This window comes from Pinus tabuliformis, chromosome 1_2, assembly GCF_031772625.1.
Source record: "Pinus tabuliformis cultivar Carrire ecotype Pingquan chromosome 1_2, CPIR1, whole genome shotgun sequence".
Lineage (NCBI taxonomy): Eukaryota > Viridiplantae > Streptophyta > Pinopsida > Pinales > Pinaceae > Pinus > Pinus tabuliformis.
In genome coordinates this window covers 868,984,819-868,998,874 of record NC_142298.1, presented here as the reverse complement: position 1 = coordinate 868,998,874, position 14,056 = coordinate 868,984,819, and the positions used below count along the sequence as shown (strand labels likewise).

The 14,056-nt window shown below is 39.3% G+C and overlaps 3 pseudogenes; all 3 read right to left on the bottom strand.

Annotated features, from left to right (window-relative positions):
• Positions 1-1,569: 1,569 nt before the first annotated feature.
• On the bottom strand, positions 1,570-3,213 carry LOC149208702 (sterol 3-beta-glucosyltransferase UGT80B1 pseudogene; annotated as a pseudogene).
• Positions 3,214-9,686: 6,473 nt separating this feature from the next.
• Positions 9,687-11,335, bottom strand: LOC149208701 (zinc finger protein BRUTUS-like; annotated as a pseudogene).
• A 692-nt stretch (positions 11,336-12,027) lies between these two features.
• Positions 12,028-13,312, bottom strand: LOC149208700 (sterol 3-beta-glucosyltransferase UGT80B1 pseudogene; annotated as a pseudogene).
• Positions 13,313-14,056: the final 744 nt, after the last annotated feature.

The window sequence follows — 14,056 nt, the reverse complement described above, 5'->3', positions numbered from 1 at the left end:
GATAGGAGTATTCAACAAAATACAATCATCGTTATTCAGAAGATCATACTCAGTAAGTGAGAGTCTTGTACACATTTTCATAGGGCAACATTTAAATAATTTTGAACCTTCAGTACTTTGCTTTGTTGATGCTGCCCCTGCTTCTATACACCATGATTCTTCTAAATAGCACACTGCCTATTTATTTTGGGGTATGATAATATCTTCAACATCATTTTGTGGTTTCTTCCCTTCCAGCCAGGTAAATAAAACCTCTCGAAGCAGCTTCTCCTCTGGTACTATTTTATGCATACACTTGATGGTGTCCTTTCTTTCATTAATTGAAAGAGATGACATAAGCCATGGAAGAAATTTCTCCATCAAATTCACAGGTATTGTGCACATGAATTGCCACACTAGTGAAGCTTGCTCTCTGAAGGAAAAATGTTGTCTAAGCAATGGGAAAACCTGTTTCTCTTCTTTTGACATATGCTGAAATAGAGAGGTATGAATCGCCTCTGTACAACAAACCAAATCTTGACTTAACTTCAGTGGTCCATTATCCTTGCATTTCACAGTTGAATTTAGTAATTCAAAAACTTCGTCAAAAAGGTCATTTTCCCCTTTATGCTCAAGTGAGTAGGTTGGAGCCACATTCTTTACTCGTCTGTCAAGAGTAGGAAAGATGACCTCGTCCTCTGCGTTGTTGTGATGTTTGGTGACTAGTCTTAGAAAATGGTAACGATGAAAGAGTCTTTGAATTCGGGCATGGGCATAGCATTGGCATAGACATGGGTCGCCTTTCTGAATTGCCAACCAAGTACCGCCCAAAAGTACTGATGCGAGGTCGATGAAAACTTGATGTGTACCGCCATTCTGTATAGCTATCATGCTCATAGTTATTAATTGTATCCTTCAGCTCAAGCACCTCACCCATATTGCTTATGTACTCACTTTTGTAACGGTAATATTCCTCTGCAGCTCTTCTTAGTCGATACCTAGCGCAACCATCGATTTTTCATCAGTGTCATAATCCATGTCATCTTCCCCCAATCTCCCTCTTGATGGTTTAAAGTTTGGATCTTCTCTGGTCATCTGGAGCAGCATATTATCAATCACATCCATGTAAGGGCGTAAGGGATCTTGCTTGGACATTTGATTTGAAGTAGCCCATAAAAATATCGAAAGTAGTCGAGCATGCCATTGCCAGGCCAATTATCTTGCCACCCCACTATCAGGAAGCTTTGAAGTGCATACTTGAAGTCCAGATACTGATGAGAGAACAGATATTGCAGGCGTGAGAACACCATCACCTATTATCATGGAAGTGCCTAGTAAAACCACAACCTATAAACCTATGCGCAGTCTTCTATGCTATTTGAGAAATCTCTTCGAAGGAGAGGTTCCTGTATTCCGAGCTGTCTCCCATGTATTATAATATGTAGAAACTTCCTCATCAGTTGCAAATTTGCTAAGCTTGACAATACCTCTTTCACTACCGGCAAACACATGTCTATTTACCGAAAATACCTGTCTTTTTGTAATAATGATAAGCTCCATGTGCTTTCAATTGAAGAAATGGTTTTACCTTTATAACAAAGAAGTTATTTCCCACACCATGTTTTCGAAACCTGCTCTTAAACTTCCAGTTGTTGTGCCAGCCCCACCATGATGAACCACAACACGACACTGAGCAAACAACCAATCATGTGGACAATCCTTAAGAAGGAAGACAAAGTTAGGAATTTGATGTTGATTCCCACGATTGCCCCATCCTTTGTCAATAATTTCTCTCTGTCCTGTTGATTCTAATGCTTCAAGGATAATGGTAGTAGTCTTTACCGGATCTTCAAGAGGCATGCTCCCAAGACCCACATACACGGGCACTGGACCAGCCTGAAACCATTGAAGAAATTCCTGACGGGGGCTATAATTGATTCCCAAGTTCAAGAAACAGAAACCAACCACGTCCACTAAATGTCCCCAGTCATTTGGCTTTCGGTACAAGATGTGGACTCCATATGTATCCTATTGGAAAATCTGAAATAGATCCATGGTATGCACTTAAGCATCGAATAGGAGGAAGCTTCAGTTTCTTTCTTCTGAAATCATTTATGATACTTCTTATCCCCCACCATATTAATATGTCCACAACCAGATTCGATAGCCATAACTAGCACTCCGTGATACTCATGCTAAAGGATGAGGAAATTCATTTGTGGGCATCCAAGGCATTGTAAAGAAGATATGCAAAGGCGTGCAGAGAGACTCTGCCACATGTACATGTCCATATGCAGGAGGATTCAAAATTATTGCTTGAGCTCTGAATGGAGCACCCGTGTCAATATCTGTTTCAGTACATGCAGGTCACAATAAATTGACAATGGCCTTCAATTGTTTCCTTTGAAAGGAAATTTCTGATGATCCTGAAGGAAGAAACCCCTTATTCCTCACCATATATTCTGCTAAAGCCCTTGGATATCCTCTAAGGGGGTAGAACTCAATACCAGATGTAGTTACAAATGAACGGAAATTGGCATGTGTTGCCAAGCCAACACGGTGTCCGTACTCTTGGCGGTGTTTTGCTATAGCAACAAAAGGTTGAACATCTCCCCTTGTTCCCACAATAAGCATCGCAATATTCAGATTTGGGACTGCTTTACTATGTTCCTCTTCTTCATCTGATAGGATATACTGTCTTGTGTCAGGCATATCTAGTGCTAACAATTCTGATGCCACTGGAGCACTGCGTGTAACATTAACCTCAACAGTCCCATCCTTCTTAACTTTTGCAAGATTTTCAATAAGTTCTTTCTTTTCCCACTCAGATAGCTTGTTCGAGTGCATGTAAGAAACTTTTGCATCATGTTTCTGGTTCTCCTTTTCTCTCTATCTTGGACCTAGTAAAATTTCAGATCATGGCTCCCATCCACTTTGATTGTCACAGTACTGGTATCTGCTTGGGGCTATTTGAAAACTCCCTAGAGCTGGCAAATCCACGCAAGGTATCAGCTGGAGAAATTTCAAGCAAATTCAAGCCTTTGGACTTTATGCGCCGCGCCGCATACCCAATGCGTCTCGCGTCACCAGTGTGCCGTGCCTGTGCAATTTTGCACTGCGGAAAATGTCCCTATGCGCCGCGCGCGCCCAGTGCGTCGCGACACTTAGCCTATGCGCCGCGCACCCAAATTTACATACAACTTCCTTCAATTTGATTGCGTTTCTCCTCCACATTACCACCTTGGCTCCTTGATGTCTTTAGTATGCAAAAGAATTGACAATTGTGGAAACATCTTATGTATCACAAGGATTTTAATTCTTGCTTTCACTTGATTTAATTTTTTTGACTGAAGTAATGGCTCCTTTGTTGATTTCTTGCAGGTATGGTAGCATTTAACTTTTAGCAAAGGAGGACTAGAGTCTGCAAGTGAAGAACCTTATGGTAGAAAGATACATCTTATTACAAAAACTGAATTCGACAATTTCTTATTCAAAACAAAGTTTTGAACAAGAAATGTCCTTGAGCTTATTTAATGGTGGAAAATTTTGAATTTGAAAACTTATTGAAATCCTCCTCATGGCTCACGGGAATTATTTAACGTTTCTAAAGACCAATCCCTAGACTTAAAAAATTAAAATGACTGTTTTTGACCAAAATAGCATCTATGATTGCAAATGACTAGAAATGAACCTTGGTGAATTTGACTCTGACAGAGGACTGACAAGACTAAGTCTAACATTGGCTCCAATTGGGATGGCAGCTGCCGCTCCGTGGAGGTGCCAAGAACAGTAGATCTTTGGGAGAGCAGACAGTGCCTTCATCCATTGGGCTATGGAGTCATCATTTCGACAAACCACACAAGACTTAGACTCATTTATTGACTGAAACTTGACTCAAACTGACTCAATGCAAACTGAAATGACTAAAAAACTTGACTCTAACAAACTAACTCAAAATGGAAAAGACCTAGACTTAAAACTTAAAGCTGGGTGGTAGTACATGGCCACCTGTGTTTCTTACAAGACAATATATCCTCAAACTATATCAAAATGCCAATGCAACCAATCAAGAAGATGGCTTCTTGACTGATTCTTCCTATCAGATCTTCTGGTCAACAGTAGATGCTTGTAACTGGGTCTCCAAAAAGCTAATTTACCATGATCTCCTTCATCACTGGACACTACAATAATCACCTTCACTGCTGGCTACAACAAGTTTGCTATGGGATCCTGAAAAACATGAAGATTTGCCATTGCCACCTCCTGCTGAGAAAACGAGATGTCTTTTCTCTTGCTTCTGATTTTTCTTCATAAATAAGAGCACATTCCTGGTCTTCAAAAAATTCTGAACAAGTAGATGACCAGATTTCCTCTTCAAAGAACGTTTCAAAACACAAAACATATGAAGAAGAATCTGACATGGAATCCATAATGGTCTGGTCGGCTATAGTCTGAATATATTTTTGATCATCTTGGCATGATATGACATCCAGATTCTCATTACATTCATCAATAATGAGAAAAGCAACTTCAGATGATTCTTGAAACTCAAGCATGACATCTCTATCGTCTATCATAAATTCATCCAGAGAAACTTTTTCACCTACTTGAACAAAGATATCCTCTTGCTGTTCATGAATTGACTGGATTACCTTGGTAGGAAGGCTGTGTTCTGATGAGATGAGGGCAGTTAGGCATGTAACTCTGTCTTCTTCATTTGAGGCAGCCTTCAATGCAATTCTCTTCTATGAGATCTAGAACAACATGTTTTTCCTCATCACAATCCGTCTCTCGATCTGGTTTATCATCATCATTTTCAGAGATTGGAACATCATTTTTGTTAGACCCCTATACTACTAGTGTAACCCCTTATTTTTATTAGTACAACCCACTTATTATATTGATGTACCCATGTAGTGCCCATATTGTACTATTGTGCCACATAGAAGCCCACTATTGTTATTATTGTGCCCTTACATTATTATTGTTATGCCGGCTCTGATTATGTTATGACCCCTTAGACTCCTATATATAGAAAGGAGGTCTTTTCATTTGTATCATCGAAGAATTGTTCATTTATGTAATGTAAATGAGGTTTCCCCCTCGAAGAGGCTGAATTCTAAGGCGTTGATCTATCTTTTCTATCTTTTCTTGAGCTGGTTTCATAACATTTGGTATCAGAGCTTTGGATTCTAGGGTTTCGCTGCTCCAAATAGGTCATCGTGGCATTTTCGCTATAACATTTTTCTATGATGTTTCAGAAGTCGCAAAAAAAACCCATTTGAGAAGAAATGGTGCTGAACCTTGGGTACGAATTTCAGAGCTTGTCGCGGGATATTTGCGGAGATATGATCTGAGGAAGTTGGTCTTTTTGCAGACTCCTAAATTACATTCAAAACAGGTGACATGCGGAAAATAGTCATAACTTTCTCTCTGAGCATTGGATTGAAATTTCGTAAGAAGGTTAAAAAGAGGACGGACTGTAGTTTCTTATATGCATTTTTCATATCCATAGGTCGAAAAATTGACACGTGGCACTTCATACAAGTTCGCTCTTCTAGAAAGGTCTATAATCAGGTCATCTTGGGAGATTGTACATAACTCTTTTTTGGGGAATCCAATTTGGATCTGATTGGTGACATTGGAAAGAGGACACAGAGGGATACTACAGGTAGCAATTTCAAAACTTAAATATCTACAAGTACAGAGTTATAGTCATTTCAAGTTTGAGGTCCTAATATCAAGAAAAAGCAAGATGAGGAAGTTTGATGGCAAGGATCCGGTAAATTGGATACTTCAGATGGAGCAATATTTTATCTACATGGTGTACCACTGTTACAAAAGGTATGTATTGCATCTTCATATTTAGAACCGGATCAGTTTTTATGGTATAAAGGGCTTTGTTCTCGTAAAAAACTTGTTACGTGGTCAATTCTCACGGAGGAAATGATAGCACATTATGAGGATACAAAGAGCAACACCTTCTTTAGAGCAACACCACAACAATTGGAAAGAGTAAAAGGGCTTTGTGACATATTTGAAAGTAAAATTATGGCAACAAGGAAGTCTACCCCTCACAACTATAAATATGGATGTGTTGTTCCTCCTAGCCTTCCACAACCTACAAGGGTTACACCACAACAATTGGAAGAAAAAAGAGAAAAAGGGCTTTGTTACAATTGTGATAGCAAATGCACTAAAGGTCATAAGTGTGTTGAGAAGAAATTATTTTACATAGAGTATGAAGGGGAGGAAGAAAAGGATCAAGAAACATCAAAAGAAGAGGATATATGCCAGGACCCGACCCCAGAGAAAGAAGAAATGAATCAGAACATATCTTGTAAACTATTGGCAAGAATGACCACTCCTCAAACTCTCAAGATAGAAGGAAATATCAAGAAGAAAAAGGTGCAAGAAATGAAGGATCACATCAAGAAAGAAGAAATGAATCCAACCATATCTTGTAATTCACTGATCGGAATTACCACTCCTCAAACTAGCGAGACAGAAGGACATATCAAGAAGAAAAATGTTCAAGAAGTGAAAGATCACATCGAGTGTCAAGAAATGAATCCAACCATATCTTGTAAAGGATTGGAAGAAATTACCATTCCTCAAAATCTAAAGATAGAAGGACATATCAAGAAGAAAAAGGTTCAAGCAGTGAAAGATCACATCGAGCATCAACAACAAGTTCTCCAACTTTTAAAGGATAGCGCCACTTCAGTGCAAAATCAAATGAAACAATAGGTAGATCAACATCATAGTGAAAAATGTTTTGATGTAGGCGATTGGGTATTTTTACTGCTACATCTAAAGCAAGCTATTTATGAGAAGGAAATGTTGGCAATACTACATGCACTTAAAAAATGACGACCTTACCGAATGGGAAGACTCTTCAAGGATGAGGATGTGGAAGCATTGTTTTGTGCTATTTATATTATCCAACTAGATTGGATAAATGAAGCAAGGGATGAATGGAAGAAGGACAAAGAAGTATGGCCACTTATTCAAAAGTTTCAAAAGATCCCAATTCAAATAATATTGCCAGAAATTGAAGAGGAAGGAAAAATCATATTGGAACCTGGAGCAGTCACAGAAACAAGAACTTGACAGCTATGAAATTGATCAATTTCAGAGTATCTCATCAAGTGGAATAACTTACCTGTTGAAGATTCCACATGGGAGGATAAGAATTTTATACAGAAGCATCAAGAACTACTCAAGTGTTGAGGACAATGCTTTTTTAAGGAGAGGGGCTTATTAGGCCCCTATACTTCTAGTGTAACCCCTTATTGTTATTAGTACAACCCACTTATTATATTGATGTACCCATGTAGTGCCCATATTGTTACTATTGTGCCACATAGAAGCCCACTATTGTTATTATTGTGCCCTTACAGTATTATTGTTATGTCGGCTCTGATTATGTTATGACCCCTTAGACTCCTATATATAGAAAGGAGGTCTTTTCATTTGTATCATCAAAGAATTGTTCATTTATGTAATGTAAAGGAGGTTGCCCCCTCAAAGAGGCTGAATTCTAAGGCGTTTATCTATCTTTTCTTGACCTAGTTTCATAACAATTTTCTCGCGTATCGTCATTTATTTCAACCAGATTTGAAATAGTACTTCTTTTTTCATCATTTTCAGTCATATGGAAATCTTTAACCTGCTAATTTTGATCCTGCTGCAAAGTTTCCTCTAAGAGTTCTGTACACTGCTGAAATGGATTTTCATACAATGCCTCCATGATTTCTTCGTCCATAAAATTATCATCCTCATAGTATTTTTCAAGGCTCTCAATAAAATCATAAGCATGCTCGCAACAATCCTGAACTAAATTTAATGATGGATAAGATTCTTTATACTTCTCAAAGAATATTGAATGAAAATCCTTTAGAAAATAAATGGAAGCAGGTGGCAAACTTTCATACCAAGATCGGGCTTCATCTTCCAGAGTAGCCATAAACATTTTCGTCAAACAGTCTTCAGGAAAATCGATCTTTAATTTATGCACGTGAATGTGAAATTTCATCATATGAAGAGCAGCGTCATTACCTTCCTCATTTTTGAACACAGGCAAATTCTTTGACCAATCTACCTTGGGCATTTTATTTGGAAAACCTGGGATGTGATCTCGGCTCAAGGGAGCGTATCTTCTTGCAATCCGATCCATCTTGAAAATCTTACCGCTACTAATCTCTCTGCAGTGGAGTCACCATGAAGCACCGATTGCTGGATTCTTCAATGAATGGAGTCGCCAAGTGAATGATTTCAGCCGTCTTCTTATGTATGATCGTTGTTCACCATCAACAATCAGATCGGGACTTGAGATATGAACTGGGGCAAGACAATCTACAAGTAAACTTCCGTCCCCAGTGGAGTCGGCACTATGTTAGCGCTCGAATCTGCCTCAGGCTAAAGGAAGGCGAGGTTCAAGGCAACATCAAACCAAGCTCAGCCCCATAGCTAGCCCTAAGAGGATAGGAGAGGACTCTCTTCAGATCTATCTCGATGAAATGAGCAATAGGGTGCGAGATGACTTAAAATGGGAACTGATTTTAGGCTAGTAAATGAATTTGAATGAGGGATATTTGATTTAATGACTAAGTTGCTACGCTGTATGGGACAAGGACAGCATGAGCAGAGATTTAACCAAAGGCATAGGATATTTCATAAGGTGAGATAAGCATGAGATTTTAGCAATCGAATTCAATGAAATTAAATGGGGTGAAAAGACTGTTTAAGAAAGCTGAAAAGGGCATTAGTATACGAATCCTTTCCAGGCAGAAGAAAACACATAAAGACTGAACACTTCCTCAAGGTAGAGCAATGACTCAATTCTACCTTTCTCACTTAAAAGTATTCAGCTGGAAACAATCATTAATGAACTGCAAAACATCACAAGACACATATGAAACAGAAAGAAAAAAACACATGCCAAAACTCATACCGCAATAATCTTATAAATCAGAGCTGCACCATTTAATTATTTCTCTGTCAAAACTGTACAGTGATAATGCTGGGTTTTTTCTTCCCACACTTTTTCTCAGAACTCAAAACTCTTTACAAATGATTTTTTATGCAATAAATAAGCTCCACTATGAGAAAACAAATCGATCCAAATGGGGAGCTGTTACAACTAAAATCTTGAGGATGTGAAATGAACCGTCCATTTGTTCTATAGACAGAACAACGTTCCACTATTTCACTTGAAACTCTTTGATGACCAATAGAAAAGGCGACAATTGTAGCTGCAGAGCATATCTGAAGTCAAAAATAGGAAATCAGATCCTATTCCTCTGTTGTAGATATATTTGTTTTATATTTAGGCATTTAGTTTTTTGACTTTTCACCTTCCTTCGCCCTTTCTGTTACTACAGGGAAGAAATTTAACCACTTCGCTCACCAGGTGTTATGAAATGAAGGGCCAGGTGTCAAGGAATATAAAGTGAACATTCCAAGCTTGAAAAGAGGAAAATATGTGCAGATGCACACGTACATTAGAGAAACAAATGCTGTAACATGCACTAGCATCTCTTGTTCACCAACAGCTTTAATGAGGATAGAGATTAGGGAAAGATCAACCCCGCTTGGAAATAGTGTGGCCTTTACCAATAAAATAACAGCTGACATAAGCCACAGAACAAATTCCAAGACTTTCTTAAGCTACTGTTTAAGAACACACCGCCAGACCCACTCCATCATATCATTGGGCTCACTGGAGCACTTTGGTTAGAAGTAAAACTTTCATGTTCTATTTTGCAAGAGTGAGGTCGTTTTAGGGGCCTTTCATCTATATCTGTGGAAACAAGTCTACAATCACCTTCTCTTTGTAAATCTCTGGAGTAATTTTTAATATATCCTTTGCAAGCCCATTCAGAGAAAAGTGTAGCTAGACCCATGTCAGCGACAGGAGCTGCTAGGCGCATGTCTTGAAGCATTTCCTTTGATTCCTGTTCACTTAGCATTGCAACAAGCCATGGTAGAACACATTCCAGTAATTTCAATGGCATCATACGTAGGCTTTGATAGAAAAGAGTGCGTTGCTCTTCAACACTGTAATGCTCACATGCTAGAGGAAGCACCTCAATCTCCTCACCAAGAAAATTCTGTTGAATTGTCCTTATTATCAGGTCAGCCTGTGTATAAAACTTACAATAAACTTCAGATGTATTTAAGTTTCCTCCAGGAATGTGTATTCTTTCTATGAGGCTTCGGAAATTCTCAGTTTGTGTTTTCTCCGCTCCATCCTCATTGATTAAGGAGACATGTTTTCTACTTTTCTGATCAATGGCTGGAAATAAGACTTTATCCTTCATAGCACTGCAGAAGATACCAACTTCTGCAAGGAATCGAAAATGATCAATGAATGAGGACATATTTGAAACAGCTCCACACTGATGCATTTTATGTGCCTTTTCAGCAATTTCTTTCAACTCCGTTTTGATAGCTTCATCCTAGTGTTTTATCCTACTGATAGGAGGATTCAACAAAATACAATCATCGTTATTCAGAAGATCATACTCAGTAAGTGAGAGTCTTGTACACATTTTCGTAGCGCAACATTTAAATAATTTTGAACCTTCAGTACTTTGCTTTGTTGATGCTACCCCTGCTTCTATACACCATGATTCTTCTAAATAGCACACTGCCTGTTTATTTTGGGGTATGATAATGTTTTCAACATCATTTTGTGGTTTCTTCCCTTCTAGCCAGGTAAATAAAACCTCTCGAAGCAGCTTCTCCTCTGGTATTATTTTATGCATACACTTGATGGTGTCCTTTCTTTCATCAATTGAAAGCGATGACATAAGCTATGGAAGAAATTTCTCCATCAAATTTACAGGTATTGTGCACATGAATTGCCACAATAGTGAAGCTTGCTCTCTGAAGGAAAAATTTTGTCTAAGCAATGGGAAAACATGTTTCTCTTCTTTTGACATATGATGAAATAAAGAGGTATGAATCGCCTCTGTACAACAAACCAAATCTTGACTTAACTCAGTGGTCCATTATCCTTGCATTTCACAGTTGAATTTAGTAATTCAAAAACTTCGTCAGAAAGGTCATTTTCCCCTTTATGCTCAAGTGAGTAGGTTGGAGTCACATTCTTTACCCGTTTTTCAAGAGTAGGAAAGATGACCTCGTCCTCTGCATTGCTGTGATGTTTGGTGACTAGTCTTAGAAAATGGTAACGATGAAAGAGTCTTTGAATTCGGGCATGGGCATAGCATTGGCATAGGCATGGGTCACCTTTCTGAATTGCCAACCAAGTACCACCCAAAAGTATTGATGCGAGGTCGATGAAAACTTGATGTGTACTGCCATTCTGTATAGCTATCATGCTCATAGTTCTTAATTTTATCCTTCAGCTCAAGCGCCTCACCCATATTGCTTATGTACTCACTTTTGTAACGGTAATATTCCTCTACAGCTCTTCTTAGTCGATACCTAGGGCTGCCATGGATTTTTCATCAGTGTCATAATCCATGTCATCTTCCCCCAATCTCCCTCTTGATGGTTTAAAGTTTGGATCTTCTCTAGTCATCTGGAGCAGCATATTATCAATCACATCCATGTAAGGGAATAATGGATCTTGCTTGGACATCTAATTTGAAGTAGCCTGTAAAAAGACCGAAACTAGCTGAGCATGCCATTGCCAAGCAAATTATCCCGCCACCCCACTGTCAGGAAGCTTTGAAGTGCATACTTGAAGTCCAGATACTGATGAGAGATTAGATATTGCAGGCGTGAGAACACCATCACCTATTATCATGGAAGTGCCTAGTAAAACCACAACGTGTAAACCTGTGTGCAGTCTTCTATGCTATTCTAGAAATCTCTTCGAAGGAGAGGTTCCTATATTCCAAGCTGTCTGCCGTGTATTATAATATGTAGAAACTTCCTCATCAGCTGCAAATTTGCTAAGCTTGACAATACCTCTTTCACTACCGGCGAACACATGTCTATTGCCGAAAATACTTGTCTTTTTGTAATAATGACAAGCTCCACGTGCTTTCAATTGAAGAAACAGTTTTACCTTTATAACAAAGACGTTATTTCCCACACCATGTTTTTGCAACCTGCTCTTAAACCTGCAGCTGTTGTGCCAGCTCCACCATGATGAACCACAGCACGACACTGAGGAAACAACCAATCATGTGGACAATCCTCAAGAAGGAAGACATAGTCAGGAATTTGATGATGATTCCCACGGTTGCCCCATCCTTTGTCAATAATTCCTCTCTGTCCTGTTGATTCTAATGCTTCAAGGATAATGGTAGTAGTCTTTACCGGATCTTCAAGAGGCATGCTCCCAAAACCCACATACACGGGCACTGGACCAGCCTGAAACCACTGAAGAAATTCCTGACGGGGGCTATAATTAATTCCCAAGTTCAAGAAACATAAACCAACCACGTCCACTAAATTTCCCCGGTCATTTGTCTTTCGGTACAAGATGTGGACTCCATATTTATCCTATTGCAAATCTGAAATAGATCCGTGGTATGCAATTAAGCATCGAATATGAGGAAGCTTCAGTTTCTTTCTTCTGAAATCATTTATGATACTTCTTATCCCCCACCATATTAATATGTCCGCAGCCAGATTCGATAGCCAATAACCAGCACTCCGCGATACTCGTGCTAAAGGATGAGGAAATTAATTTGTGGGCATCCAAGGCATTGTAAAGAAGATATGCAAAGGCGTGCGGAGAGACTCTGCCACATGTACATGTCCATATGCAGGAGGATTCAAAATTATTGCTTGAGCTCTGAATGGAGCACCCGTGTCAATATCTGTTTCTGTACATGCAGGTATCAATGAATTGACAATGGCCTTCAGCTGTTTCCTTTGATAGGAAATTTCTGATGGTCCTGAAGGAAGAAACCCCTTATTCCTCACCATATATTCTGCTAAAGCCCTTGGATCTCCTCCAAGGGGGTAGAACTCAATACCAGATGTAGTTACAAATGAACGGAAATTGGCATGTGTTGCCAAGCCAACACGGTGTCCGTACTCCTGGCGGCGTTTTGCTATAGCAACAAAATGTTGAACATCTCCCCTTGTTCCCACAATAAGCATCGCAATATTAAGCTTTGGGACTGCTTTACTCTATTCCTCTTCTTCATCTGATAGGATATACTGTCTTGTGTCAGGCATATCTAGTGCTAGCAATTCTGATGCCACTGGAGCACTGCGTGTAACATCAACCTCAACAGTCCCATCCTTCTTAACTTTTGCAAGATTTTCAATAAGTTCTTTCTTTTCACGCTCAGATAGCTGGTCCGAGTGCATGTAAGAAAATTTTGCATCATGTTTCTGGTTCTCCCTTTCTCTCTATCCTGGACCTAGTCAGATTTCAGATCATGGCTCCCATCCACTTGATTGTCACAGTACTGGCATCTTCTTGGGGCTGTTTGAGAACGCCCTAGAGCTGGAAAATGCACGCAAGGTATGAGCTGGAGAAATTTCGAGCAAATTCAAGCCTTTGGACTGTATGCACCGCATCGCATACCCAATGCGCCATGCGTCACCAGTGCGCCGCGCCCGTGCAATTTTGGACTGTGGACAATGTCCCTATGCACCATGCGCGCCCAGTGCGTTGTGACACTTAGACTATGCACTGCGCACCCAAATTTACACACAACTACCTTCAATTTGATTGCGTTTCTCCTCCACATTACCACCTTGGCTCCTTGATTTCTTTAGTATGCAAAGGAATTGACAATTGTGGAAACATCTTATGTATCACAAGGATTTTAATTCTTGCTTTCACTTGATTTTTTTTTTTTTGACTGATGTAATGGCTCCTTTGTTGATTTCTTGCAGGTATGGTAGCTTTGAACTTCTAGCAAAGGAAGACCAGAGTCTGCAAGTGAAGAACCTTATGGTAGAAAGATACATCTTATTACAAAATCTGATTTCAACAATTTCTTATTCAAAACAGAGTTTTGAACAGGAAATGTCCTCGAGCTTATTTAATGGCTGAAAATTTTGAATTTGAAAACATATTGAAATCCTCCTCATGGCCTGCTGGCATTATTTAACGTTTCTAAAGACCAATCCC